Source organism: Phyllostomus hastatus, unplaced genomic scaffold (genome assembly GCF_019186645.2).
Source record: "Phyllostomus hastatus isolate PE091 unplaced genomic scaffold, TTU_PhHast_1.1 phas_contig_635, whole genome shotgun sequence".
Taxonomy (NCBI): domain Eukaryota; kingdom Metazoa; phylum Chordata; class Mammalia; order Chiroptera; family Phyllostomidae; genus Phyllostomus; species Phyllostomus hastatus.
Window position 1 is genome coordinate 51,152 of NW_025333926.1, and position 27,170 is coordinate 78,321.

At 39.6% G+C, this 27,170-nt stretch overlaps 1 pseudogene; it reads right to left on the minus strand.

Moving 5' to 3' along the window:
• Positions 1-3,337: 3,337 nt before the first annotated feature.
• On the minus strand, positions 3,338-26,530 carry LOC123825387 (annotated as a pseudogene).
• Between the last annotated feature and the right edge of the window lie 640 nt (positions 26,531-27,170).

A 27,170-nucleotide genomic window follows, 5' to 3' on the forward strand; every position in this document is an offset into this window, starting at 1 on the left:
TTGGACATTATAAATACCATACATTCTTAAGTTGTTTCACTAATTGTTTAGATAGAGGGCCAGAGGAGAGACAAAGAGAGGAAGAGAAATATCGATGTGACAGAGGAACATCCATTAGCTGCATCTCACAGACACCACATTTGGGGATGGAATTCATAACTGTGACATGTGCCATGACCCTGAATCACACCAGCAAACAATCACTCTGTGGCACAACAGTAAAAACACTGAGCCACACCAGTCAGCATGAGACCATTCTTAAAACCACTGACCAGGTTATATAAACAATCCTTTGAGATCTATAAAATAAGTCACATGCGATAAGTTGTACAGGAAACACAGAAAGTAAAGAAAAAACTAGAAATGGGAGATTATGAAACCAAAGGCCCAGAAATTTGGTCAAATTATATGTCCACAAATGGCATTTACAGTAAAGGATTGGCATTATAACTCTGTAACATTGCTGGTTAAATAGTATCTCATCAAATATATTTTAAAATATTTACTTTGGCCATACATTGTTATCCCTCTTAAAATTTGTGCATGCACACAACTACCTCAGTCCTCTTACTCCTACATCAGATCTTTAAGTTAGTGCATGTACATACTGCATCCATTGGGTATCAAAGTATGTAAATACCTTCAAATAGGTTCATGAAGAAGTTGTGCAGAATAATATATGAGCTCAAATATTAATATGAACTGTGAAATTATAGTTGTTTGCATGTTTTTAACTTTGTATTTGTGAAACTGAGCACCCAGGCACTAGATAGTGGGCAGCAGTTCTATAAAAGACCACAAGACAAATTGAAGCTCACTTTATTCCCCACAGAGCCTGGGAGATATACACAGCAGGCCTGCAGGGGCCACACATGAGGATGAAGCAGGATGCTGGGACACTGTATGAGACCCTAGGACACGGTATTTTATTAGGGTTCATGTGCACAGGACATTGGGGTTCTCATGGTAAGTTTAGATTTTTCCAAATGAACAAAAAAATCCCAAGATCTTGGTAAATTGTGCAGAGATCTTATCTAATGGCCATGTGTGGTGAGAAGCCTGAGGTAGAAGGAGGACCATGTAGCTCAGAGCAGCTACCAGTAATCAGGTAAACAAGGGACCTTTAACTTTGACTCTCTGAGATGTTGTCTACTGTGCAAAATTGCAGCAAAAGGTACTGGCAGTTCAAGGCTCCTAGTTACAGAAAATAAATGCCACTGCAGCAATATCATATACCAGCTTAGCTGAACTCTTCAAAAACCATATATCATCCACTGTAATTATTAAATGTTTCATTAGGTACAAGAAAATATCTAATAATGGAGAACTTTTCACATTATTTAGTGCTTAAGGCCACCAAGGACAGAAACTGTGATGCCATGTTTGCACTACGTTACAAAATAACAGATTGCTATCTATAAACTTGAGTAACAGCAGAGACATGAACATGTTCCAGTACATTCACCTTTATTTAAAAAAATAGAAAATCACACATCATCTAAATAATCACAGTATAATTTTGATACCATTTTCCAAAGACACATTGCAAACATTTGGGGATTGTTACTGTTCTTGTATATTGTGATCCCATAGTACACTTTTGGGGTTTCTAACTGGAAGCTAACTGTTGAGAAAATGTGGACGTACAACAATAATATGCACTGAGGGGTGGACTGTCCATATTCTCTCACATATCACTGATGGCTTTTATAGCTAAACAAATAAGCTAATATTCAAGTATGACTACCATCAAGATACATCAGGGTTTTAATAAATTGACATTTTTTTAAAGGGAGGTTTGGAAAAGTACTTAAAGTTTATAATGTTTCTATGTCTTACTATAATGCAAAATAGTGTGACTTCCATTTTGTGACATGCTACAAAATTGTAAGTAACCTAAAAACAGAAACTTCATTTAGATTTTGTGTACATTTTGCATTATAGTGTCCTCAATTACTATGCAAAATAATTGAATGAAGCTCACCTAATATACAAGAGTTCACAGTTTGTTAATGAAGCAACTACACCACATTGATTGCACACACACAAGAAATAAAAACATAGTAGCACCAACTGATAGGAGATTGGAAGAAATTTAATATTTCCTTCTCAAAATATTTCAAATGTTCAGAATGTACTACAGTGTATATCCTGAGAAATTATACATATCTAGACACCCATTCCCTTGACATTTTGAAACACATTGAAAAGTTATGACTGATGTTTTTGAACTTTGCATGACTCTCTATAGTAAGTATTGTGATATAGAGCAATGCCTGAAACCTATCATTAACTTTCTACTTTCTACTATGAATTATGATGTTTTGAGAGTCTCTTCCAATTACATACATTCATGATTTTTTCCTTTCAAGCTACTTTCAGGTAAATCCTTTGAGGTTATGGGAGTGCTGTAATTTCATAAAACTCATTCATTCCTTATAAATGTAGAATTCTACTCAACTGTGATTTCCCTTGTATATAATGAGGCTGCAGGTCCATCTATATGATTTTCTATAATCTCCCTTTTAATGTTTTCTTTTATAATGTGAATTCTCATATGCTGCACAAGAAGTGAATGTTGAAGGAGAGTGCTTTAAAATATTGAATATGTTTTGCATATAGGTTAAAATCTAGCCACAGTCTGAACATTTGTACAGTTTTTCTCCAGATGGATGTCTCTAATGTTGGGCAATACAGCTCTGATGATTAAAAGACTTGTTATGTACACTACTTTTGTATGGTTTCTCTCCAGTAAGAATGCCATGATGTCAAAGAGTGATGCCGCATACTCCACATTCATAAGCTTTGTGTCCAGTATGAATTCTCAATAGTTTAGTAAGGGTTGCGAGTGGCTAATGGCTTTCCACCATTATGTACACTTAAAAGGCTTCACTATGGTATGAATACATTTTATGATGACTGAACATTGAGGACTGGTTAAACCATTTACAACCTCACATATCTCAATAGGGGATTCCTTAGGCATGAATTACTGGAAGCTGAGTAACATGTGAGGACTCTAAAAATGCTCTATAATATGTACAACACTTCCCAGGTTTCCTTTCTATATGAATTTTCTGATGGCAAGGAAACTTACAGGATGGGTTAAAGGCTTTAACACATAAAAGTTTGTTTTTTTTTTAACATATAAGGTTTTTTCCCAGTATGCATTATCTGACAAAGAGTAAGGGTTAAGGATTGTGTTAATGCCTCACCACATTACATACATTCAAAAGGCTTCTCTCCAGTATAAATTTTCTGATGTTGAGTAGGTGTTGAGGTCCACATAAAGACTTTGCCACATTGTGTACATTCATAAGGTTCTGAACGACATGAATTATCTGATGTTGAATAAGGGTTGATTTCCCACCAAATACTTTGCCACACAGTGCACATTTGTAAGGCTTCTCTCCCATATACATTCTCTGATGAGTTGTATTTTCAGGTAACTAAAGGCTTTCCCACAATGTGTGCATTCATAGAAATTCTCTCCAGTATGCATTTTCTGACGTTTACTACATATTCTCAGGTGTGATAAGGCTGTGCCACACTGTGTACATTCATTAGGCTTTTACCCAGTATGAATTTTCTGATGTTTATTAAAGGTTGAACTCTGGACAAAGGCTTTGCTGCATTGTGTATGTATGTAAGGCTTCTCTCCAGTATGAATTCTCTGATGTTTAGTATGTGTTGATGGGTGTCTAAAGGCTTTGCCACACTATGTACATTCATAATGTTTCACTCCAGAATGAATTTTCTGATGTTGAGTAAGTGTTGATGGTTGCCTAAAGGCTTTGCCACAATGTGTACATTCATAAGTCTTCTTCCCAGTGTGAATTTTGTAATGTTGGGTAAGATGTGATATCTGGCTAAAGGCTTTGCCACACTGTGAACAGTCATAAGCCTTCTCTCCAGCATGAATTTTCTGATATTGAGTAAGATGTGAGGTCCGGCTAAAGGCTTTGCCACACTGAGTAAATTCATAAGGTTGTTCTTCAGTATGAATTCTCTGGTGTTGAGTAAGTGTTGATCATTGCCTAAAGGCTTTGCCACATTGTGAACATTCATAAGGTTTCTCTCCAGTATGAATTCTCTGATATTGTGTAAATGTTGATGAGTCCCTAAAGGCTTTGCCACATTGAGTACATTCATAAGGCTTCTCTCCAGTATGAATTCTCTGATGTTTAGTTAGTGTTGATGGGTCCCTAAAGGCTTTGCCACATTGTGTACATTCATAAGGCTTCTCTCCAGTATGAATTTCTCTGATGTTTAGTAAGTGCTGATGAGTCCCTAAAGGCTTTGCCACATTGTGTACATTCATAAGGCTTCTCTCCAGTATGAACTCTCTGGTGGCAAGTAAGGTGTGAAAACTGTGTAAATGTTTTGCCACATTGTGTACATTTATATGGCTTCTCCACAGTATGAACTGTCTGATGTTGTTTAAGTTTTGAGAACCACCTAAAGGCTTTCCCACATTCTCTACACATATAAGGCTTTTCACCAGTATGAAATCTGTCATGATGAGCAAGATTATACAGACTTGGTACAGACACCACCACCTTTACTACATTTGAAAAATATCTCTCCTATACGAATTTGCTGATATTCATTAAAGTTTGAGGACTGGCTAAAAGCATTAGCACATCCTCTACATTTATCAGGCTTCTGTCCAGTGTGAATTCCATGATGATTAGTAAGGGTTGAGGTAATCCAAAATGCTTTGCCACATTCTTTACACATATCAGCCTTTTGTCCAGGATAAATGTTTTTATGTAGATATACATCTGAAAACCAATGACCTGTTTTACAAGAATCTCCACATTTATGTTCTTTTCTGGTACATATTTTGTTAACTGTATTTAGATTAGGTATTTGATTGAAAAATTTCCTGCATGGTAAATATTTGCAAGCTTTCTCCATGGCAGCAATATCCATATCTTCAGTGCTATTTGAAGATTGCTTTAAACACTTGATATTTTTACTTCTCTTGTTTGTCTTCTCCACAATAGGAAATACCTGAGGTATATTGTGATTTGACATTTGGTCAAAGACGTTTCCCCCTTTATACTGCTTGTTTGGAAGCTGACTCTTTAGATGGAGATTAGGATTTGATGTGTGGGTAAAAATTTTTTCCAATGCTTATTGCATTGATTACTTCTGTCCTCATCACGCATACTCTGGGAATCATTGAACACAAAAAGGCCTTTAGTGACATCCATAACATCATTAACCACATTCACTAATTTTCTAATAATCATTCTGTGATCCCTACTAAACCACATTGGTTGTATTAAAAATCACTTCCAAGTTAATAAAAACATTATACTGTGGAATAAAAAAAAACATTTTCCCCCAAAATTATAATATTTCTTAGGAAAGTGACTGTCAAATTGATCACATTTAAGCTTTATATATGCATTCTAAATGACTACATTGCACAAATCATTCACTGATTTTTCCCAAACTGTATTTTAAACAATTCAAATGATTACCCACACCACAAACTATGAAATTTCCCAGATTATTGAGACTGTCTTTAGAACAGGGGTGTCAAACTCATTTAAACATGGGGCCATATAGCCCCACATTTGCCTTTAGTGGGCAGCGTGTATTTTTAGGATTGTGTGAATGTAACTATTCCTTAACTAGGGGCATGGAGCTTGGCACTGCTGCCTCATAAAAACAAGGTTCCAGGCTGGATTAAAGGAGGCTGAGGCCCAGCTTCAGCCTGTAGTCCTTGTGTTTGCCACCTGTGCTTTAGAAGAATACATACTCTTAAAATATTGTTTGCAGTCTTCCTATTTGAAAATAAATTGATCTGCAAAGGTAAATGATTTGAAGTGGATGGTTTCCAAAATATGTAATATTTTTCACATCTTTAGATAGCAATGATTTTTCATGCATAAGTTTTCAATGTTAGTTCTCTCCATTTGAAAACCCTTTCTTTCTTACCAAACACTTCCTTAACAATATAAAAGGCACAACTCTCATATCTTACCAGTGATGATTCAAAGAATAACTCTTCTTTTCCTGACCTTTGCAAGAAGTCCTGTTTTTTTTTTTCCAGGTGACACAGCTAAAAGACACAAAATAAAGGTTCACAGGTGTAAAACACAGGCCAATGTACATTGAACTTACAAGGAATTATTTAGGAAATTACATTGCTGAGTACTTAAAAAAAAAAACTTTAAATCCTTGCAGCCAGACCAAGTATGGTACAATGAGGAAAAGGCACATAAAAGGGGAACAGCAGTTCCCTACACTTGGTGAGCACTGTACACACATCCCATGGCACACAATGGAAATAGGATAAGAAAACTCCCCATTCACAGTTGGTTTCTAGACATATAGTGGGTCCAGTCAGTGTGTTTAATGATCTCACTGTTTTCAAGCATCTTTAAAATATGTGTTTCTGATTTGCAGGACCCAAAGTGCTCACACCATAATAGCACATGATGAACACATTAAAATGCACACTAAAATGTAGGGTAATAGTTGAAACACTAGAGAAACCAGTGGAATGAAGACCAATATTAAGTATAAAATGATACCCTGGGCTTTGAAAAAAGAAAAAGACCCTATATTAAACTTGAAACTCACACAGACAGAAAAACACACTACCTCTGTGTTTAGAGAAATTAGAGTTTGAACTAGGGGTGAGTGTTATTTCTTTGTTCTTAACCTGGAGAAAGGAACATCATAAAACCTAGTTGTTTACAATCCTCAACTTCACCAAATATGTCAAGACAGGATACAGAACACTAACCTCAAATCAGAAAACTAAAATGTATCTAAAAAAAATGACACTGTCTACATGAAAATATATTAGTTACTTGATAAATAATTGAAAATATTTACCTGGAAATAGAAAGTTAGAAAAATATAACAACTATTTAATACCAGCAAATCTGCAAATGACCAATGTAAAAATGAAAAGAGAGAACATGTAAAAATAAGTCTAACAGAAAATGATAAGGTAAAAACACAATACTCAAATTTAAAAAAAAATGTTAAAATACAGAAATATTCATTGGTTGCCTGTTTATATCTCCAACCATGTGCCAGGCCCACGACCCAGGCATGTTCCTTTTCCCAGAAATAAACTGGCAACCTTGGCTTTGCGCAATGCTGCTCAACTAACTGAGCTACTCAGGCCAGTGCTAATGCTATTAGGTCTTAACTCAGTAAAATAAGAGATTATATGTCATTGTTTTGTTTGTTTGTTTGTTTTTGTTGTTGTTGTTGTTGTTATAACACCCAAAGGAATAAAAAGAAGAAGAAGTAATTTAATGGCATTACACCAAATATAAAAACTCCTGCACATTAAAGCTAACAACCAGTATGTGGAAATCACATCCTGCAGAAGGAGGGAAATTTCTGCAAAGTTTACCTGGTAAGTAGTTAATATCCAGGTATATGAAGGAATTTTACAAAACAACATGATGAAACAAGTAACCCAATTTTTAAAATGGACAAATATATGTCATTAATGTATAAGAAAAAATCAGGAATACACAACAAGATGAGACAGATTCTTTCATAAGTGGTCTGAGAGAAACTGAACCGATACACACAAAACATTATAAGTAGACCACATTCAAATGACGTGTACAAAATAAACTCAAATTGGATTAAAAGGTAAAATATACAACCTGAAACCATGAACACACTAGAAGAAAGGACAGATGGCAAACTCTGTCATGACTCTTACAAAAAATAGTTTAGATATAATATGGTAGGGAGAATAAACAGGAGAAAAAAATGGACTACAATGAAATAAGTTTCTGCATGGCAAAGGAAATTGTCAAGAAAACAAACAAACCATTCTACTGAATAGGGGAAGTTATCCACAAATAATGTTAAATATTCAAAGTATACAGGAGACTTACACAACACACACACACACACACACAACAATCTGATGGGAATATGGGGAGTACTGGCTTGTGTGTTCAAGGATTGAATGCTGGCCTCTGAACCAAATGATCACCAGTTCAACTGTCAGTCAGGGTACATGCCTGGGGTGTGGGCCACTTTCCCAATTAGAGGTGTATAAGAGACAACCACTCATCGAGGTTTCTCTCTTTCTCTTTCTCTCTTCATTCTCCTTTCTAAAAATAAATGAATTAAATTAAAAATGAAAAAAATAAATAACATACAATACAAGCAAAAATGGTCAGAGGACCTGACGAGATATTTCCATGAAGAGGACATAAAGATGGACAATAGACATATGAAAAGTTGTTCAGTACCATTCATCATCAGAGAAATGCAAATAGAGTTTACAAGGAAATACCACAACGCACCTCTCACAATGGCAATGCTCAATAAACCATCAAAGAATGACTACCAGCAATCATGTGGACAAAGGAGAACCCTCATGCACTGTTGGTGAGATTATAAAGAAATCGGTACAGCCACTGGAGAAAACAAGCTGGATGTTCCTCAAATAGTTAGAAACAAGTACCACAGGACAGCAATTCCATTTGTGGGTGTTATCCAAAGAATATGAGTACACACATTTCAAATGGTATATACACCTTTATATCAACTGTAGCATTATTTACAATAGTAAAGATGAAGGATAGAATGGAAAATGATTTTATTTTCATGACAATAGAGGTGTTCCAGGAAAAGTCCAACAATTGTTAATATAACATAACAAGAAAGGTGAGCTACTCATCAATGTATCCTGGCAGCCAAGGACAGTGGACTGGAATGTGAATGTGTGAAAGGTGACTTCACTGTACTACTCAGTGGGGGCAGTAGACACTGATGAGTCAGCATGTGTACTTTGGGGCTTCATATTGAAAACGACTGGGAGAGTAGAGCCATGAATCTGCATCTGATAAGGTTCAACATTTCTCCATGGAATCTACTCTGATGGCTCAAAAGGCTGCCACTATGGGCAACTGGAGAATGTTAACTTCATCACTAGAAGGCACTATTCATGCATCATATCTCACGCAGAGTGTTTTGGTGAAACATCAAATCACCCAGGTCACTCAGCTTCCCTATAGCCCACATTTGGTGCCATACAACTCCTAGTTTTCCCAAAACTAAAATCACCTTTGAAAAGAAAGAGATTTCACACTGTTTATGACATTCAGGAAAATATGACACGACAGCTGATGGTACCTGGGAAAACTGTTTAAGGTCCCAAGGTGCCTAGTTTGAGATCCAGTGAGGTGTCATTGCCCTATGCATAGTGTTTCTTGTATCTCCCTCAGTAAATGTCTTTAGTTTTCATACTGTATGTCTGGATACCTTCTAAACAGATCTTGTTTAATGTGAAAATATATAAATATATCTCCAAACATCTCCTTGTAGCCATGACTCATGGTGTGTTTTTGAAAACATGAAAAAAAATAAGACTGCAAATATAACTTTCAGGTTATTGAACAATGAAGGAAACATAATGGTATACACTGTAAACTTTTTATAGAGATTGTATTTATTTATGTTTAGAGAGGGGGAGAGAGAGAAAAAGATCAATGTGTGGTCGCCTCTTGTGCAACCCTTACTGAAGTTCTGGTTCATAACCCATGCATTTGCCCTAGATTTGAATCCAACTGGGGACCCTTTGGCTGGGACGCTGCCACTCTATGTACTGGGGCATGCCAGCTAGGTCCACTGAATGCTTTTCAAGGCATATATTAACCAACTTTGTCTCTCAATTCTTAGTATTAACATTTAAACACCGTGTCTAAAAGTAAACAGTAAGGAATAAAACAAACAAACAGAAAGGCAGTGACCATCATGACAAAAAAAGAGAAGCCATGAGCTGAAAAAAAATATATATATTTGTAAGCCCTGACTTGTGTGGCTCAGTGGACTGAGCACCTGCCTTTGAAGCAGAAGGTTGAATCTTGTTAAGTGCATTGTCCTGGGTTTTGTGCCAGATCCCCATTTGGTTGTGTGTGGGAGGTAACTGATCAATGTGTTTCTTATGTATTGCTATTTATTTCCCTTTCTCCCTTAGCCGTCTCTACAAATAAATAAATAACTATAAAACAATAAAGAGGTGGTGTCCCGAAGACCCTCCACATTTCATGTCTTTTTCATAATGGACATTAAAAGGCAAAATTTTTAAAAACTGCACATTCTCCTGGCTGGTGTAGCTCAGTGGATTGAGCATGGGCTGGGAACCAAAGGGTCACAGGTTTGATTCTGAGTCAGGGCACATGCCTTTGTTGCAGGCCACAGCCCCCATCAAATGGAAATTGATGTTTACCTCACTCTCTCTCTTATTCCCTCCCTTCCGTCTCTAAAAATAAATAAATAAAATCTTAAAAAAAAAGAAAATGCACATTCAAGCAACATGAAACCCCTATGGGAATGGTCAGAATCCAGAACACTGAGAAGAGCCAATGCAGCTGTAGGTGTGGAGCAAACAGGACTCTCACTCCTTGTTGGTGAAAACACAAATGCTAAAGCCACTTGTAAAAAGTTTGGAAGTCTTCACACAACTGAATATACAATTGTTATGTAGCCCACAGAGTATGCTCCATAGTATTGAACCAAGGAGCTAAAAAGTTTATCTATGCAAAAGCCTACAAGGAACTGTTTTTAGAAGCTTCATCCATAAATTCCACAAATTCTAAACAAGAAGAGATCTGTCAACAGGTGAATAGATAAGTAAACTGAATTATATAAAATGAAATCTTGTTTTGTACTAAAGAACTAATATATCAAGGCATGAAAAACCTAACCTCATAGAATTAAGACAATTTAATCTGTTTGACCCAGTGCACAGTTGGTTAGAGTCATCTAGACACACAAAGGTAAGGGGTTATATCACCCCAAAAATACTCAGTTCAAGATTTACAAGAGACATTTGCATACCTGTGTCAACTAAAGCATTATTCACAAAACCCTGGTGGGTGGAAACTACATACAGGTCTATGGATTAATATATTTAAAAATGTAGTATATATAACACTGGCTGCTGTGGCTCAGTGGTGACGCATGGGTCACCGGCCAGCAGTGATCACACAACTCTGCGGATGGCTTGGTGAAAAACACGTGAGAAAAAACATGCACAGAGACAAACTAGTTTCTGTGGAGAAGTAGGGACAAAATGGCCACCCCTTCTAGTGAGGAGCACACTGATTTACTGTCCATACCTGCTTTTTGGGGGCTCATTTTGCATAATAATTCAGGTAAAGTACAGTACTCATTAGGGGGAAGTAAGGAACCATAGAAAACAATGAAATCTGAGGGTCTATTTTGAGTTGTAGTAAAAGAACTGTAAGACTTCCTCCTAGGACCCTTCTCATTCAACTGAGAGCATTCTAAACAAAGAAGGTTTCGCAGTAATTTACATGGTCTTTCTTAGGCCTGATCACAGGGGAATCCGCCCTTTTCAGCACAGAGCTGCACCACCCTGTCATTGTTTCAGGCTTAGGTGGAGCAAGGGAACTAAGGCAAACAAGAGATAAGGAGATTTTCTCCCAGAAGATGAGAACTCAGGCTATGTCAAAGCCGAGGAGCCAGGGTCCATCACCTCCTTTTGCTGCAGCCTCCAAAGTCCTTCTTTTGGGGGGTCTCCCAAGTGATCATGCCTGTCTTAGGTTGTCCCCTCCTTGGGGAATCTTACCCGTCTTTGGCTAACTGACCAAGCTTTGAGGTTCAGTTATGAATGAAGCAGCAGAAGCAGCATTCCTGCCAGGGAGATAAACTTTTGTCTCCTTGCTGGCTTACAGTTCCAAGGGCATTCCCTTAGCCTTAGCATAGGTGGGGGTTCCAGCTTCTGATACCAGTCAGGGTGGTTCCCAACACAGTGGATGGACTGCTGGCCTATGAACAACAGAGTTGCTGGTTCAATGCCATGTGAAGACTCATCTCTAGGTTGTGGGCCAGGTTCCCTCTAGGGGGAAGATGAGGGGCAAACACACATTGGTGTTTCCCTGTCTTTCTTCTGACCTTTCCCCTCTCTAAAATAAGCAGATAAAAACTTTTAAAAAGATAAAAAAATGTAACACACACACACACACACACACACACACACACACACACACACACAATGGCATACTGCTCTGCCAGTAAATAGAAACCATGTTTTCATCTGACACCACCAAGTCAAACTACATGTTCTGAGTGAAGCACATGATTCACAAAGACGCGGGCTACAGTCCTCCACTTTGGTGAGATCTAATGGAGTTCAGCTCAGAGAAAAGAAAAGGTAGTAACCTGGTCGTTGGTTTTAAGTAAAATGAGGAAGTTTTTTTTTAATGGATATTGGCACACTTCTGCCAGATGGAGGTTTCCAGAATTCAGATACACATTTAAAGCAGTATACTTAATATGACTTAACTGTACCGTTAGAGATAGGCAAGAAGGTAGATTTTTATTTACATGGTTTCTTATCAAAATTTAAAATATATATAAAGGAGACACCTATAACTTGTTTCTTTTTCTTAATGTTTCATTATCTTTTAGTTCAGTTTATGCAATAATCTGTGAAAAAATGCAAATCCATTGTATAAATGGTTTGCTTATCATTTACTTTTTCCTCTTTTTTCAAGGTAATTTATTTATTGATTGATTGATTCATATTAATGTTGTTCAAGTACAGTCTTCTGCAAGCTTTGCTTACTATTTATGAAGCAATCTAAAAAATAAGCTGCTCAAAAGGGGGACACTTAGTAAATGAAATAACTGTTGTGGGGGGAATCAGTTACTGATGGACAGTTGACTGGAAAATAAATTTGTGTTAGGTTACCTTTCAGATTTATACATTTAAATGCAGAATTACACAAAAATTTACCTGTCCTTGGTCAATAAGACAACTAAGTATTTTTAAATATATTTTATTGATTATGCTGTTACAGTTGTCCCATTTCCCCAATTTACTTCCCTGCACTCTGCACACCTATCCAACCCACATTCTCCCCTTTTAGTTCATGTCCATTGGTCATACCTATAAGTTCTTTGGCTTTTACTTTTCCCATACTATTGTTAACCTCACTATATTTTCTACCTACAATCTATGCTACTTGTTCCCTGTATTTTTCCCTGTGTCTGCCTCCCACTCCCCTGTTGAGAACCTTCCATGTTATATCCATTTTTGTGGTCCTGTTCCTGTTCTAGTTGTTTGCTTAGTTTACCTTTGACTTTGTTTTAGCTGTGGTTGTTAATAAGTGTGAGTTTGCTGTCATTTTACTGTTAATATTCTTTATCTTCTTTGTCTTAGATAAATCCTTTTAACAGTTTATATAATAATGTCTGGTGATGATGAACTTCTTTAACATGACTTTATCTGAGAATCACTTTATCTGTCTTTCCATGCTAAATGAAACCTTTGCTGGATAGAGCAATCTTGGATATAGGTCCTTCTCTTTCACTACTTATATACTTCTTTCCATCCCCTTCTTGCCTCAAAGGTGTCTTTTGAGAAATCAGGTGACAGTCTTATAAGAACTCCTTTGTAGGTAACTACCTCTTCATCTCTTGCTGTTTCTTGGATTCTCACCTTCATTTTAATCTTGGCTAATGTAATTATGATGTGCCTTGGTGTGTTCCTCCTTGGGTCCAAATTCTTTGGGACTCTCTGAGCTTCCTGGACTTCCTGGAAGTCTATTTCCTTTGCCAGATTGGGTATACTCTCCATTATTTGTTCAAATGCCTTTACCACTTGTTTCTCTTCTTCTTGTCCTTCTGATATCCCTATAATTAAGATGTTGGACTGTTTAGAGATGCCCTGCATGTTCTTAAGCCTCTTCTAATTTTTTTTTAATTCTTCTGTCTTCATTCTTTTCTGATTGGATGTTTCCTTCCTACTTCTCATCCACACTGTTGATTTGAGTCCAAGTTTCCTTCCTGCTACTGTTGGTTCCTTGTGCATTTTCCTTTATTTTACTTAGCATAGCCTTCATTTTTTCATCTAATTTGTGATCATCCTGATTAGCAGTGTTTTGAACTGTGCATCTGATAGGTTGGCTATCTCTTTGTCATTTTGTATTTTTTCTGGAAATTTTATCCTTTTTTTTTTTTGGTAGGGCCATTTTTTTGTCTTGATGCACCTGTTACATTGTGTGAGGCAGAGCCTTAGGTGTTACTCAGGGCAGGGTAACCCACGTTGCTGGGTTGTAACCCTATATGTGGGGAAAGGGTCATAGAGGAAACAATGGCACTTGCTCCACTCTCTGCCACATTTCAGTCACTTGTCCTGCTTCCCACAAGCAAAGTGGGCCCTTCTGGTGCTTATTCCTCTGTGGGTGGTTTTAAATAAGTTCTAGGTCCCTGTGGGTCTCTCTAGCAAACTTTCCTGTGAGGCTCAGAGTTTCTCCCCCTGCTGCCTCAATCCTCACAGGTCTTTTCAGTCAAAGGTTTGAGCCTTTATTTTCCTGAGCTTGGACCCTGGGTTGTGGGGTCTGTCCTGGTCCCACTTTGTTTCACCTGGTTTATCTTCTCAAGAATGTGAGACTGCTTGGTCTGCCAGCCACTGCTTTGTCGGCTACCTGCATCCTGTGCACTCCTTTTCACAATCTGCTACCTTTATGGATCAACCAGCCACCGCCTTGTGTGCCCCAGCCCACTAGCCACCACCTTGCTGCAAGTCCTCTCCATGCTGGCTGCCAGACTCCACCCATCCTACCAGTCTGGATGAATGGGTCTTCTTTGACTCCTTGGTTGTTGGACTTCCATACTGTCTGATTTTCTGTCAGTTCTGGTTGTTCTGTTTTAAAATTATCATTGTCCTTCTTCTGGTTGTGCAAGGAGGCACATTGTGTCTACCTCCACCTCCACCTTGGCCATAAGTCCAGAACTAAGTGTTTTTGGAAGCTAAAGCTTGATTAAGCACCAAAACATAAAAACACTAAAAGGTTCTTAGTTTTTTTTTAAGTATGTTTTGTCATTTTCTGTTCTTGCAGAGATTTCAGTTCTTTCCAGTGGATCCAAAGCCTTTGGAACCCTGTTTGGCATTACTGAAACCTTGAACTCCCTCTATTTCTGGATAATAAACCCATTCACAAATGTGCTGTGCAACACAGTCACACTTTTGAACTTCAAACTTTCCTTTGCCAAAATTGAACAATATAACACTAATATTTCCTTCCTAACCTTAATCTATGACACCAGATGCTACATCTACAAGGTGTTTTGGAGACAAGCCAGAACATGAAGTGACACTTCCATAGCACGCCGTAGCCTGAATGATCTGAATGTCAGTTTTCACAAGGGCTTTCCCCATAGAAGGCACTGTGTAATCATTGGCGCTGTACAGGTCATAGCCGGCCACCCACCTGGACACTGTGGTGGAGCAGGTGCACGCTCTGTGACCTAACTAGTGAAGCTGTACACCGCCCTCCTCTGCAGTCTGGGATTGCTTGCTGGGCAATATATTGGGCATCCCTTCAGAGCACAGCATGACAGAAAAGAACACCGGGACAGGTTGCCACAGAGGGACAGGAAAGCACTGATAAAATATTGTCAAACATTCCATTCCATTTATAAAAGCAGTTTTTTTAAATATTTTATTTATTTATTTTTACCAGAGTGGAGAGGAGGGAACCTCCTCAATGTGAGTTTGCCTCACATGGGCCCCCTGCTGGGTACCTAGCTCACAACTCAGGTATGTGCCCCAACTGGGAATCAAACCAGGAAACTTTGGTTCCCAAGCCAGCACTCCAGCAAGTGACCAATTCCAGCTGGGGTATATTTAGAAAAGTTTATACCTGACGTATAGAGAACATAAATTCAGCCATGGACAAATATAAAATGAAAATTATGTTTGTAACTGAAGGAACAAGCAACCATTGAACATTAAAAATGCACAGAAAGAAGCAAGATAAGTCCAAACTGAACAGTGTATGGAAAAAAAAAAACAAAACAAAACAACAGACAAATGCACACTTAAATTTCATGGTAATTGTCGTATGGTGATTTATATTTGAGTTATGTCCCACAGTGTCTTAAGTACTGATCTTTTTAAATATTTTGTTTATTTATTTTTAGAGAGGGAAGGGAGGGAGAAAAAGAGAGAGAGAGAAACATCAATTTGCGGTTGCTGGGGGTCATAGCCTGCAACCCTGGCTTGTACCCTGGCTGGGAATTGAACCTGCAACACCTTGGTTCACAGCCCACACTCAATCCACTGAGCTACACCAGCCAGGGCTTAAGTATTGATCTTAAAATTATCATTTACTTTCCAAATATGCAAATAAATGCTAAAACGTCAACCAACAATTTTGGAGAATTTGTCATATAAAAGGAATCACGCTGGAAAACCAGCAGCAAAATTAGTTCAATGAGACTCAGAGTTGCTCAAGTCCAGGTCTTTCTCTTAAAGGGACTGACACAGACATACATGTACTCACAAGCTCTGACCTTCAGCCTTGGGACAGCAGATTGAAAGGTGCTAGGGACATTCAGGGAGGGACTCAACTTTCTGGCTTCAGGGCTAAGGCAGAGGGGCAGCTTTCTTCCACACAGAAGTCATCTGAGTCCATTCTTCTCTGCTGAGCCCTGCCCACAATAGACCCAGAGGGCACTGTATCTGAGTACTCACCTACCTGGCTAATGCTACAGCCCTGTCCTCATGATTCCCTGAGATTGTGATCTACTCCAGTAGAGATTTCACCCAAGCGATATCCAGTGTCTTTTGAATACAAATGGACCCTCTTGCCTCACGGTGCAGACTCTCCTAAATCTCTCAAACAGGCTTGATCCCCTTCTGCATACTGTATACTTCTCACTCGGTGGCACAGGCAAACTAAATGGACATATTCTTTCCACATTTTTTATTGTTGTTCAAGTACAGTTGTCTTCATTTTCCCCATCACTTCCCTATTGCAGCCATCCCTACTTCCCCATATTGATCCTACCCCCCTTTAGTTTTTTGTATGATTCCTTTATACATGTTCCTGAAAACCTACCCCTCTTTCCCCCAGACCCCCTCCCATCTGCCCTCTGCTTACTCTCAGTTTGATCTTTATTTCAATATAACTGGTTATACTTTGCTTGATTGCCTATTTTGATTAGTTTCCTCTTGAAGATGAGATCATATGTTACTTGTCTTTCACAGCCTGGCTTATGTCATTACCATTATGGTGTCCCAAAGGTTGGGAACCCCTCCAACCCTAAGCACCCTGACACAAGAATTCAAAAAAACCTATGCACCCTGATGTTTATAGCAGCACATTTTGCAATAGTTCAATGCTGGAAGCAACCTAAGTTCCCATACGTAAATGAATGGATCAAGAAACTACAGTACAGTTGCACAAGCACAAGGATATTTTGGTGTCAAACAGAAAATTAGATTGTCTCTGATTGGGAAGGAAGTTTGTGCTACAAGAACATCACTGAGTCTAAACTTTGTAGGGTGTTCTTTGAAGCTTCCACTACGTTAAAAATTGCATTACACAAAAACGACCCCTGTACCCAGGATTCCTGGGATTTCTACGTCACATTCCAGGATCTCAACCACTTCCTTCACGAACCCTATTCTTGGCAGAAAAACAAAACTTAAAAGAGAAATGAGGCTTAACTTACAATTTCTCAGCAACATACAAAGTTGGAAAATATTTTCCAAATCCCCAAAGCAATGAAAGAGGAGCCAGAAGTTGCTGACCCTAGAGTTCAAAAATAACAATTGTATACACTGCATAATTTTTTTATGGATAGTACTTATTTATTTTTAGAGAAGGAGGGCTTTGGCCAAAATTGCTAATAGAATAACACAGGTCGGGGGAGTAAAAACAGAATTCTGAAAGCATATAAGAGCAAGGGACACTGTTGAAAATCAGCAGGCCCTCTATGACAGTAACCAAAATAAGTCAGGGCTTTTTTCAAAATCATTTACATTGAAGTACAGGTTCCCAAACCACACTGGAAGTTCTGATTTGCTCTGTCACCTTTGGGTTTCTCACCTGGGACATCTGCGTTTCCAATCCCACCTACCTGGGTAGGGGCAGATATTGATTTCTTTCTGCAGACATCCCACGCTCCTTCATTTGCTCCAAAAATGTGACCACCACAGGCTTAGAAACAACAAGACCTTTGTACAAAGTAAACATTATTATTTTTTATAGATTCCCCAATCTACATTAGATTTCCAATCTACATTGTGCTTACCTAAGAACACTGAAGGAAAATTAGAAAATTCTAGAAGACCATTTTCCCAAAATCCTGTTTGCTGACAGCACCTTAATTATTTGAACAGCAGGTAAATTTTTCAGACAATGATTTCCTAATTACTATAGTTCTCAAACTCTTTATGTTCTGCATGAAAAAAACCTACAAATTCTCCATTTTGAGCATGAATCTGAAAGTCTACCAGAAAAAGTGGAGTCCCCAAAAGATATTAAATAAAGAAAGCAAAGTTCTGTGTGTGGAGAGGGAACTGTGAAGGCAGTCAGCCTCACCCAGGGAGACCAGGTTGCTGTAATTCTCCAGAATCACATCCAAGTACAATTCCCACTGACCTGGGTCCCGACATTCCCACTCCTCCTGAGAGAAATCTACTGACACGTCCTTGAAGGTCAAAGATACCTGAAGAAAAAATGAGGCACATTTACCAAGGAGACACAGCAGATTTCTCACTGTCATGTAACAGGAAGTGTTAGAAGTGGTTTTGTCATTACTAAGTCATTCTATATGGCCACTTTGACTCTCTAACACTCTCTAATGTATTTTGTATCAACAAGGAAGGATAATACATGTCCGCAAGTCCAATGCAAAGACATTACTTTTCAGGAAAACAAACTTTAAAATGCAGGGACACACACAGGCATATGGATTGCTGAGTGTTGTATCATTCAGAAACAGCTGTGTGTACTTCTCAGCTACAAAAGGCATGGTGAGTTGTAAGTGCAAGTAACTTCTTCAGGTTTTCCTCAGGCAGCAAACTATGTAGTCCTGTTAAAGTGCAGATTCTGATTCAGGAGTTGGGGCTGGGGTCTGTTTTCCACATTTTTCAGAAGCTCACTTGTTTAAGTATGTTTGACTGATTATGCTCTTATAATTGTCCCTTCCTTTTGTGTCTTATCCCCCTCTGCCTGCAGCCCCCTGCATGCTTCCACCACTAAGTTCATGCCCATGGATCATACAAATAATTCTATGACTGCTCATTTAGTATACTGTTTTAAATTCCCCGTGTATTTTGTACCCAGCATTTATGCTTCTTCTTCCCTGTATCTTTCTCCCCCATTCTTCCCTTGCCCCCAACCTCCATATGATTCACATTTCAGGGATTTTGGTCCTCTTCTAGTTTTTTGCTTAGTTTATTTTTCTCTTGGTTTTGCTTCTATAGTTCCGTTGTTAATGTTGTGAGTTTGCTGTCATTTCATTGTTCATATTTTGATCATCTTCTTTTCCTTAGGTTAAGTGCCTTGAACATTTCACATAGTCTTGGTGATGATGAATTCCTTTAACCTGTCCTTATCTGGGAAGCACTTGATTTGCCCTTCCATTCTAAGTGATAGTTTTGCTGGTTAGGTTAATCTTGGATGTAGACCCCTGCCTTACATGACTTTGAATACTTGTCTCAAGTTTCTTCTTGCCTACAAGGTTTCTTTTGAGAAATAATCTGCTAGTGTTCTGGGAATCCATTTGTAGGTAACTGATTTTGTGTTGTTGGTTTTACGATTATCTCCTTACCTTTTAAGTTGCATAATGAAATTTAATGTGTCTTGGTGTGTTCCTTCTTGGGTCCAACTTCTTTGACACTCTGTGAGCTTCCTTTACTTGCATGTCTATTCCTCCACCAGATTAGTAAGTTTCCCTTCATTTTTCTTCAAACGAGTTTTACATTTTGTGCTCTTACTCTTCTCCTTCTGGCACCCCTAAATTAGGATGTGGACAGGTTTAAAGTTGTCCCAGAGCTAACTCAGCCTATCTTCATTTATTAAAATTCATGTTTCTTCATTTTATTCTGGTTGAATGTTTATATATTCCTTCTAGTTCAAGTTATTAATTTGACTCCCTGTTTCATTCCTTGTCATGGTTGGTCCCTGTATATGATTCTGTAGTTGACCTTGCAGAGCCTGAACTTTTTTTTTTATTTTCTAACTTTCCTCATCCATTTCTATGAATTTATTGATTTACAGTGTTGTCAAATCTGAATCTGTTTTGATGGCTACCTCTACAAAGCTCAGTTCATTTAAAAAAAAAGTTTATTTACTTTTACAGAGTGGGTTGGGAGGGAGAAAGATAATAAGAGAAACATCAACGTGTGGTTGCCTCTAGCATGCTCCATACTGTGGACCTGGTCAGCAAACCAGGCATATGGTCTGACTGGGAATTGAATTGGCAACTTTGTGGTTGACAGGTTGGCACTTCATCCACTGACCGACAGCAGCCAGGCAACTTTTGCTGGAATGTTAATCTGTTCTTTCATCTGGACCCTGTTTCCTTGTCTGGTTTTACCTGTTACATTCCAAGGGATAGAGCCTTAGTTATTTTCCAGGGCAGGAAAATCCACTTTGCTGGGTTGTGGTGCTGTTTGTGTGAAAGGCTTCAGAGAGGGAACAGACCTGCTTGCTCATCTCCCACCCCCCTTTTACTCAATTATCCCAATACCTTAGAGCAAATTGCCCTTTCTGGTGATGATTCTGTGGTCAGTGGGCTTGTGTACCTCCTCAAATTGCATGGGGCCATGCAACACAGTCTTCTGTGAGACTCTGAGTTTCTCCCACTCCTGAAACCACCAAAGGTTTATATAGCCAGAGCTTTTGTGGCTTCAGTTTCCTGTGCTGGAACCCTAGATTGCATTGTCTTTCTTCTTTCCCCATTGTTCTCCTGGCTTAAGTGGATATGAAGTAATACCACCTGGTCTACCAACTGCGGCTTCACAACCCCAGTCAGCCAGCTGCTGCCTCACACATCTGTTATTCCAGCCAACACCTTTCTGCACATAATCTACACCCTCTCTGCGTATCTCTGTCCCTCCTATCAGTCTGGATGAATGTTTCTTCTTCAATTCCTTGGTTGTCCAATTTCCAAACCAGTCAATCTGCCACTTCTGCTGTTTTGTTCTTTTCAAATTGGTTGTGATCCTTTTGTTTGTGCAAGAAAGCCAAGGATGTCTACCTATACCTTCATTTTGGCTGGCAGTGACAAGATCATTCTTTACTAATGAAGCCATGGTCTCTGTGCCATGTTCCATACTTCTCAATGGCACAAAGAGGAAGGCACAGAAAATAAGTCACACATGATTTGCAGTTGAATGAATTGTATAAAATTTGCATTTCTCAAGATGTAAGAAATATAGCAGCTAGAACTTTATTTGAAAATTTAGTAGAGTTACTTTGAGAACAAGATTATTCTTGATATGAGAGTATTTTCTGAAACATGCAGTAAAAGATAACCTTTTTGTTTTACTCAAAGCTTAAGCTACGATTTTCAAGGAAACATAGCCAAATACACATACAGACTTCATGGATGTTCACTGCTCTGTTTGTAACTGAGAAAAATGAAAACATCTTAAAAGAGTAAAAATACAACATAACTCACTTATTAACATTTTACTCACACAATCAAACATACTGGAAACTAGGTAGAAATGAAATAAATAGAACATACAATTTCTGATTCAACATAAATCAAGGTATTTTGTTCCTCTGTAAATACGGTGAATCTGTAATTCAAGGATACCATGTGTGTTTATAAACACAATAAACACAAATACACACATAACAATAGAAAAAGAGTTAAAGCTATGGTTTTTTAATGCTTTATTTCTTTGAAAATATTTTTGTATCATTAGCGCAGAGCTGGATCTTAGAATTTATCTGAATTAAACATATGTTTACAACATGATTCTGGTAAAGTTACCTGAAAATACAGAAGGTGATAATGTAGAGTATGTCTGTGACATGAGTGTGCAATATAACAAAAATTTACAGGAACAAAGCCCCACTGATTAAATTCTCCATGTCAAAAGCCAATGATCTCTATGAAATAAATGTAGGGCCTTCATTTTCCAAAGCAAACAGAAGTTAAAAAGACAAAAAAAAGTGTCCAGATGAAATGGGATAGTTTTTTCACATCCCTCAATAATTCCCTGCTAGACTCTTGTTAATGATAAAGGAAAAAACTATTAACTCTACACTGAAGAGAGCACCTCAGCCAAGTGACTATCAGGTGGATTGGAACAATGGATATTCAGTGACTGAGGCATGCAGAAGGACATGTCCTTAATGGTGAAACACTACTGGTGAAATACATAAATAAGAAAGTCATTATATGAACATAATCATAAGTAAACATTCAGTTTTTCAATGTCAATCCACAGGTACCTCTCATATTCAGTACACTAATTGTATATTTAAACAGCAAGACTTTCTTATCAATTGAGTGACAAAGTCTATTCTACTGACTGTTGTTTTTCAGAACATTCACAGTGATTCTCACTGGAAAATCTGCATTTTCTTACCTCTGATGTACAGAGGTGATGCTTCAGCTATATGAACTTAACCTTATATATCCCTGCTCCAGCAATACCTGAGCATCTGCGATCAACCCAGAAAATATATTGCACATGACTGTGGTCCAAGGTTGACCTGTCACAGAGGAGATGAGTTCACTGTTTGACAATTATTGATTATAGACAGGAATTCTTGACTTGGGGAAGCCTAGATAAAGAGAATGTACAGAAGGACCTGGGACAAAGGAGAAAATGACTGAGCAGAAAATACTGCCCTTGACAATCATAAATATAAGATGAAATAAGTACAAAAAATGCAATCTCACTATCAAACAACATCAAAGAAAAGAAGGAAAGGTTTCTGATTTTTAATCAAATCATATTAGGAAGAAATGCAAGCATGGACTCTGAGCCAGGACACATCTTTTACCTGAGAAGCTGCCATACTCTCCTGGCCCTGCTCCTACTCCTCCTTCTGTGGGTTCATTTTCCCAGCCACCATATGCTGAGGGGTCAAGTTAGCATTTTGAGAATGTGTCTTCAAAGGCACAGCCCTTTTGTCTAAATGTGCCTCAGTCACTGGCAGAAGGGCCTAGACATGACGAAAGGCCCACCCTCTCCTCTCCTGTATCACAAAGAAGCAGGGCAAAAACTGTTACAGGGAGACCACACTGAGTTTGTTTTTCTGTCTTCATGTGCTCTCTCCTTCCACAGAGGTCCACAAACTGCTAGTGTTACAGAACAGAACAAAGGGGGGCCTGGGACAATATACTATTTTTTAAAAGGCCCCCAGGTCCGTCATGTCCGCCGCCCGAGGAAAGACATCTCTCAATGCCAGAGATTTGTGAAAAGGAAAGGAAATGTTTATTTAATGCTATACAAACTTCATGTAGTGACCTAATGTCTTTATCAAAAAACCCCAAAGTCCCCCAAAACACCCACAAACAGACACAGTCCTTCCTTCCTTCCCCCCTTTGCCCAGTCCAGAGTACCGTATTTCAGGGAAGGAAAACGAAGTCCATGGCTCAGACAGTCCTCTGGTTCTTAGTCCTCCTTCTCGACTGGGAGACCTCCCTGGGTTCCCGGCACCCTCGGCTGACTCACCAGGATCTCTGCTAAAACCAGGTGGTGGTTCCCCTTCTAAAGCTGCGGGGGTCCCCGCTCTGCCCAGGCTTCGTGGTTCTCCCTTTTAGGGCTGCGGGAGTCTCCACTCTGTCAATGCCGCGTGGTTCTCCTCCTCAGGGCTGAGGGAAGGGGAGAGTCCCCACTCTGACAAAGCTGCGTGGTTCTCTCTCAGGGCTGCGGGAAGGGAGAGTCCTCACTCTGTCCAAAGCCACATGGTTCTCCCTCCTAAAGCAGCACGGTTCTCTCTGGGATGCAGGAGTCTCCACTCCATCAAGGCCGCATGGTTCTCCTCCTCAGGGCTGAGGGAAGGGGAGAGCCCCCACTCTGACAAAGCTGCGTGGTTCTCTTTTCTAATGGCCGCCAAGTCTGGGTTTTAAATCCCCGCGGCCAATCTTCCTCTGCAGCCTCATTTCCGACTCCTCCCACACTCGGCTTCACATGCCAGAACTCGTATCCTTCCAGCTTTACTGGGCTGCCATCATGAGTCTGGGCAGGTGTGGCCCCATGTCCTGGAGCCAATCTTCTCCAAGCTCCCACGCAGGCGCTGTAGCTTGGGGGAGCTGCCCCAAGTCACATGTTGGTGGGGAAGTTACTTCCATTCCCCCAGGCTCAGAGATGATCACAGCTATTTAACATATCTAAGCGACCAGCCAAAGGCTATAGATACGTTAAATGACCATGCCAGAGGGTAGCTGCAAGGCTGTTGCTATGCAAAACACCTCTCAATGGCCTTGCTCCATTTGCTCCTTCTCCAAACCCACACCCTGGGCGGGGGTAATCTCCTGGACACCTTAAGTTCTGGACCCCATTTCAAATGCCCATTTGGGGTCCCCCCTCTTGGCTGCACCCTGTAACACTAGAGCAAGAGCATGGGCAGCTCTCCCGAACCCCACCCCCAACAGAGCATTCCATTATCTTCCCTGAACAAGGCCTGCTCTCCCCTGTCACAGATATATCCCAGAGCCCTCCTGCTAATCAATTGTGGTGGATACAGGTCCACAGTATCCATCACTCCTGCAGATGCTCAAAACATGAGAAAGCATACACATGGATGACAAGTCCTGTGGAGGAGTAGGGATGAAACGGCCTCTATCTCTAGGGGAGAGCACCCCATTTTCCCACCCAAGCAGGCTTTTATTAAGAATACAGATACAGTTTTTGCCTTACAGTCTGGCAGGGAATATGGAACAAGTAGTTAGCTTTCAAAAGGGCTGGCAGATTCCCCCCACCCCCCAGGATTGTGGGCTGAGATTTTGGGGTATTATCATTTAAATAGACTACAGGACCTAAAAGCTTAGTTTCATTTCCTGCCTGTGCCTTCATATTCTAATTAAAGAGCATCCTCCAGCAAGCAGGTCTCACAGTATTTTGCATATTGTATGTTTCAGGCTTGATTACCCCGGGGTTCCTCCAACTCTGGTCTGGACTGCACCTCCCTTGTTATTTCTGCAGGCCTGAGTCCAGCAGAGGAGACAAAGGCAGACAGGACACTTGGACTTCTCAAGGACTCAGGATTTGACAAAGACAAGGGGTAGGGGTTGATGTCAATCACCCCTTCATTTCCACAGCCCCCTGAGTCCCTTCCCTTAGGGCATTCCCATGTGACTGCATCTGTCTTAGGTTCATACTTTTTCTTAGAGAATTGTTACCCGTCATTGACTACAGATCATACAAAGGAAGCCAGGCATTAGAACAAGCAGTGTTCAAGCCAGGGAAATACATTTTGTCTCCTTAGTGTCTCCTGGTTCAGAGACATCTTACTCAGCCTTAGCCATGGGCTGTTACAGTTCCCTAAGACCAGGCAGGGCAAACCCCAACAATCAATGGCTTCACCTGAGCATCACCTGGGCCACCCTCATTCAGCAAGAATGACCCACCCAGAGACGTTTAGTAAATCTGTCAGGGAGCACAGCTGATGTCACTTCTAAGGTCTCCACAGGTGATCTAATAACAACCAGAAGGGGAACAGTTTAGCTGTAAAAAGCAAGCGGAACCTTTTGTGATCCAAGCCCCCCTTTGCTTCCATAATCTTGCTTGCTGCCCCTGCAATTGTTTTCACTACTTCTCTGAACAAAGGTCTCTGTGTGAAGTTCATGTTAATAAACTTAGAGGATATCAAAGTCAGCTTCAGCACACCTGCACCCTGGGAAGCAATCCCGGCTGCATGGCCCGTGAACAGTGAGGTACACAATCTGTTTGCTGTACCTGACTTGTGACTTTAAATACTGAGGGATGGGCTGGCTACTCAGGCAATGTCTCTCAGCAGAAAATTCACAAAAGAACGGTGGAGAAACCTCGGACAAGAGGGCCTCAGTGATTCTGTGAAAACGGGCCCTCAGCCCACCAGCAGAAGACTGGTCAGGGTTTGGGGACCCTTCACTTATATTCTGCACTCACCATTGCCAGAGGCTGGGCAGCTAATAGTTCAACCACAGTAGTGAACCTCAGGCTGCATCTGCACAGGAATGTGAACTCAGAGTATCAGTATGAGAAACACCAGACAGAGGAAGATTTGCAAGAAGTTCTGGGATCTGTAACAACTTCCTGCATCTCATGAATGGTGCGGTGAATTTTATCAAAGCACCCAGGGGTGGAAGTCTAGGTGGAGCAAGTCTGGCTGTGGGCAGCACCTGAATAGGAGCCTGATAATACCAGAGAGGTGAGTGGAGGAGCCCTGAAAGTGTCGCTGAGTAGGGACCAGGACTCTTTTCTGCATATTTCTCCTTGGTTATGGTCTTCACTTGACCACTCCCTTTGACTTGGAACTATTTTATATGGCTTCAACATACTTAGAATATTTGTGAGGTTTCTGTCAAGTACTAAGATTATGACACTCCCATAAATTTCAGATGATTTTTGACACATTATATTTGTAACCTTTCTCTTATGTTTATATTTACTGTAGTTTAGTACAGTATGACTCTTAATAAGTTACTGAACCCACTGAAGTTCCAGAGAACTGCTGGTTGTACTGGAAAATCCATCAATTTGGTGACCAGGAGTGTCCAATTTTGGTGGGATGGTGAGTGTGGTCATATTAGTCTGACTAAAGGGGTCATAGAGGATGGAAAACACACTAGAAATGCTTCTCTCCAGAAGAGGAGGAAAACTGAGTTGTTTCTTCATAAGAACACTCTGCCTCTCCAACAGAACAATACACATCTTTTAAATGTGCACATACTACTATAGCAAGAGAAATATTTTTAGCCCCCAAGCAATTATTGATGAATTTTACATGAATTCTGGAGATATGGAAAGGTTTTTTATAATACCTTCCTATGCATGATTAGAGTCCTCTGATGAACAGAAATAAATTCGTTTATATTCTAATGATTATAAACCTACAATTAGACTCCTCTGATTCAAAGCCCTTGAAAGAGTCCTCCTCACATAACATGTTCTGGGGAAACACAACAATAACACCTCAATATGTTTACCACTAAGTAGAAAAAGTTGGTTCCCATAGGACTTTGCTCCATAACAAATGTGCAGTTTTCCTGGACAGAATGTTGTTCAGGGACTTATTTCTCAGGGCCAGAAGAAGGAATGTTTCTTTTCTTGATTCCAGTTGTCCTAAGAATAAATATCTAGCCCTTCTGTTTTCTTTTACCATATTGTACCTGCTTACCTCTAGTAGAATATTTGCCTTCCTACTGAAATAAACAGCTTTCCTCAG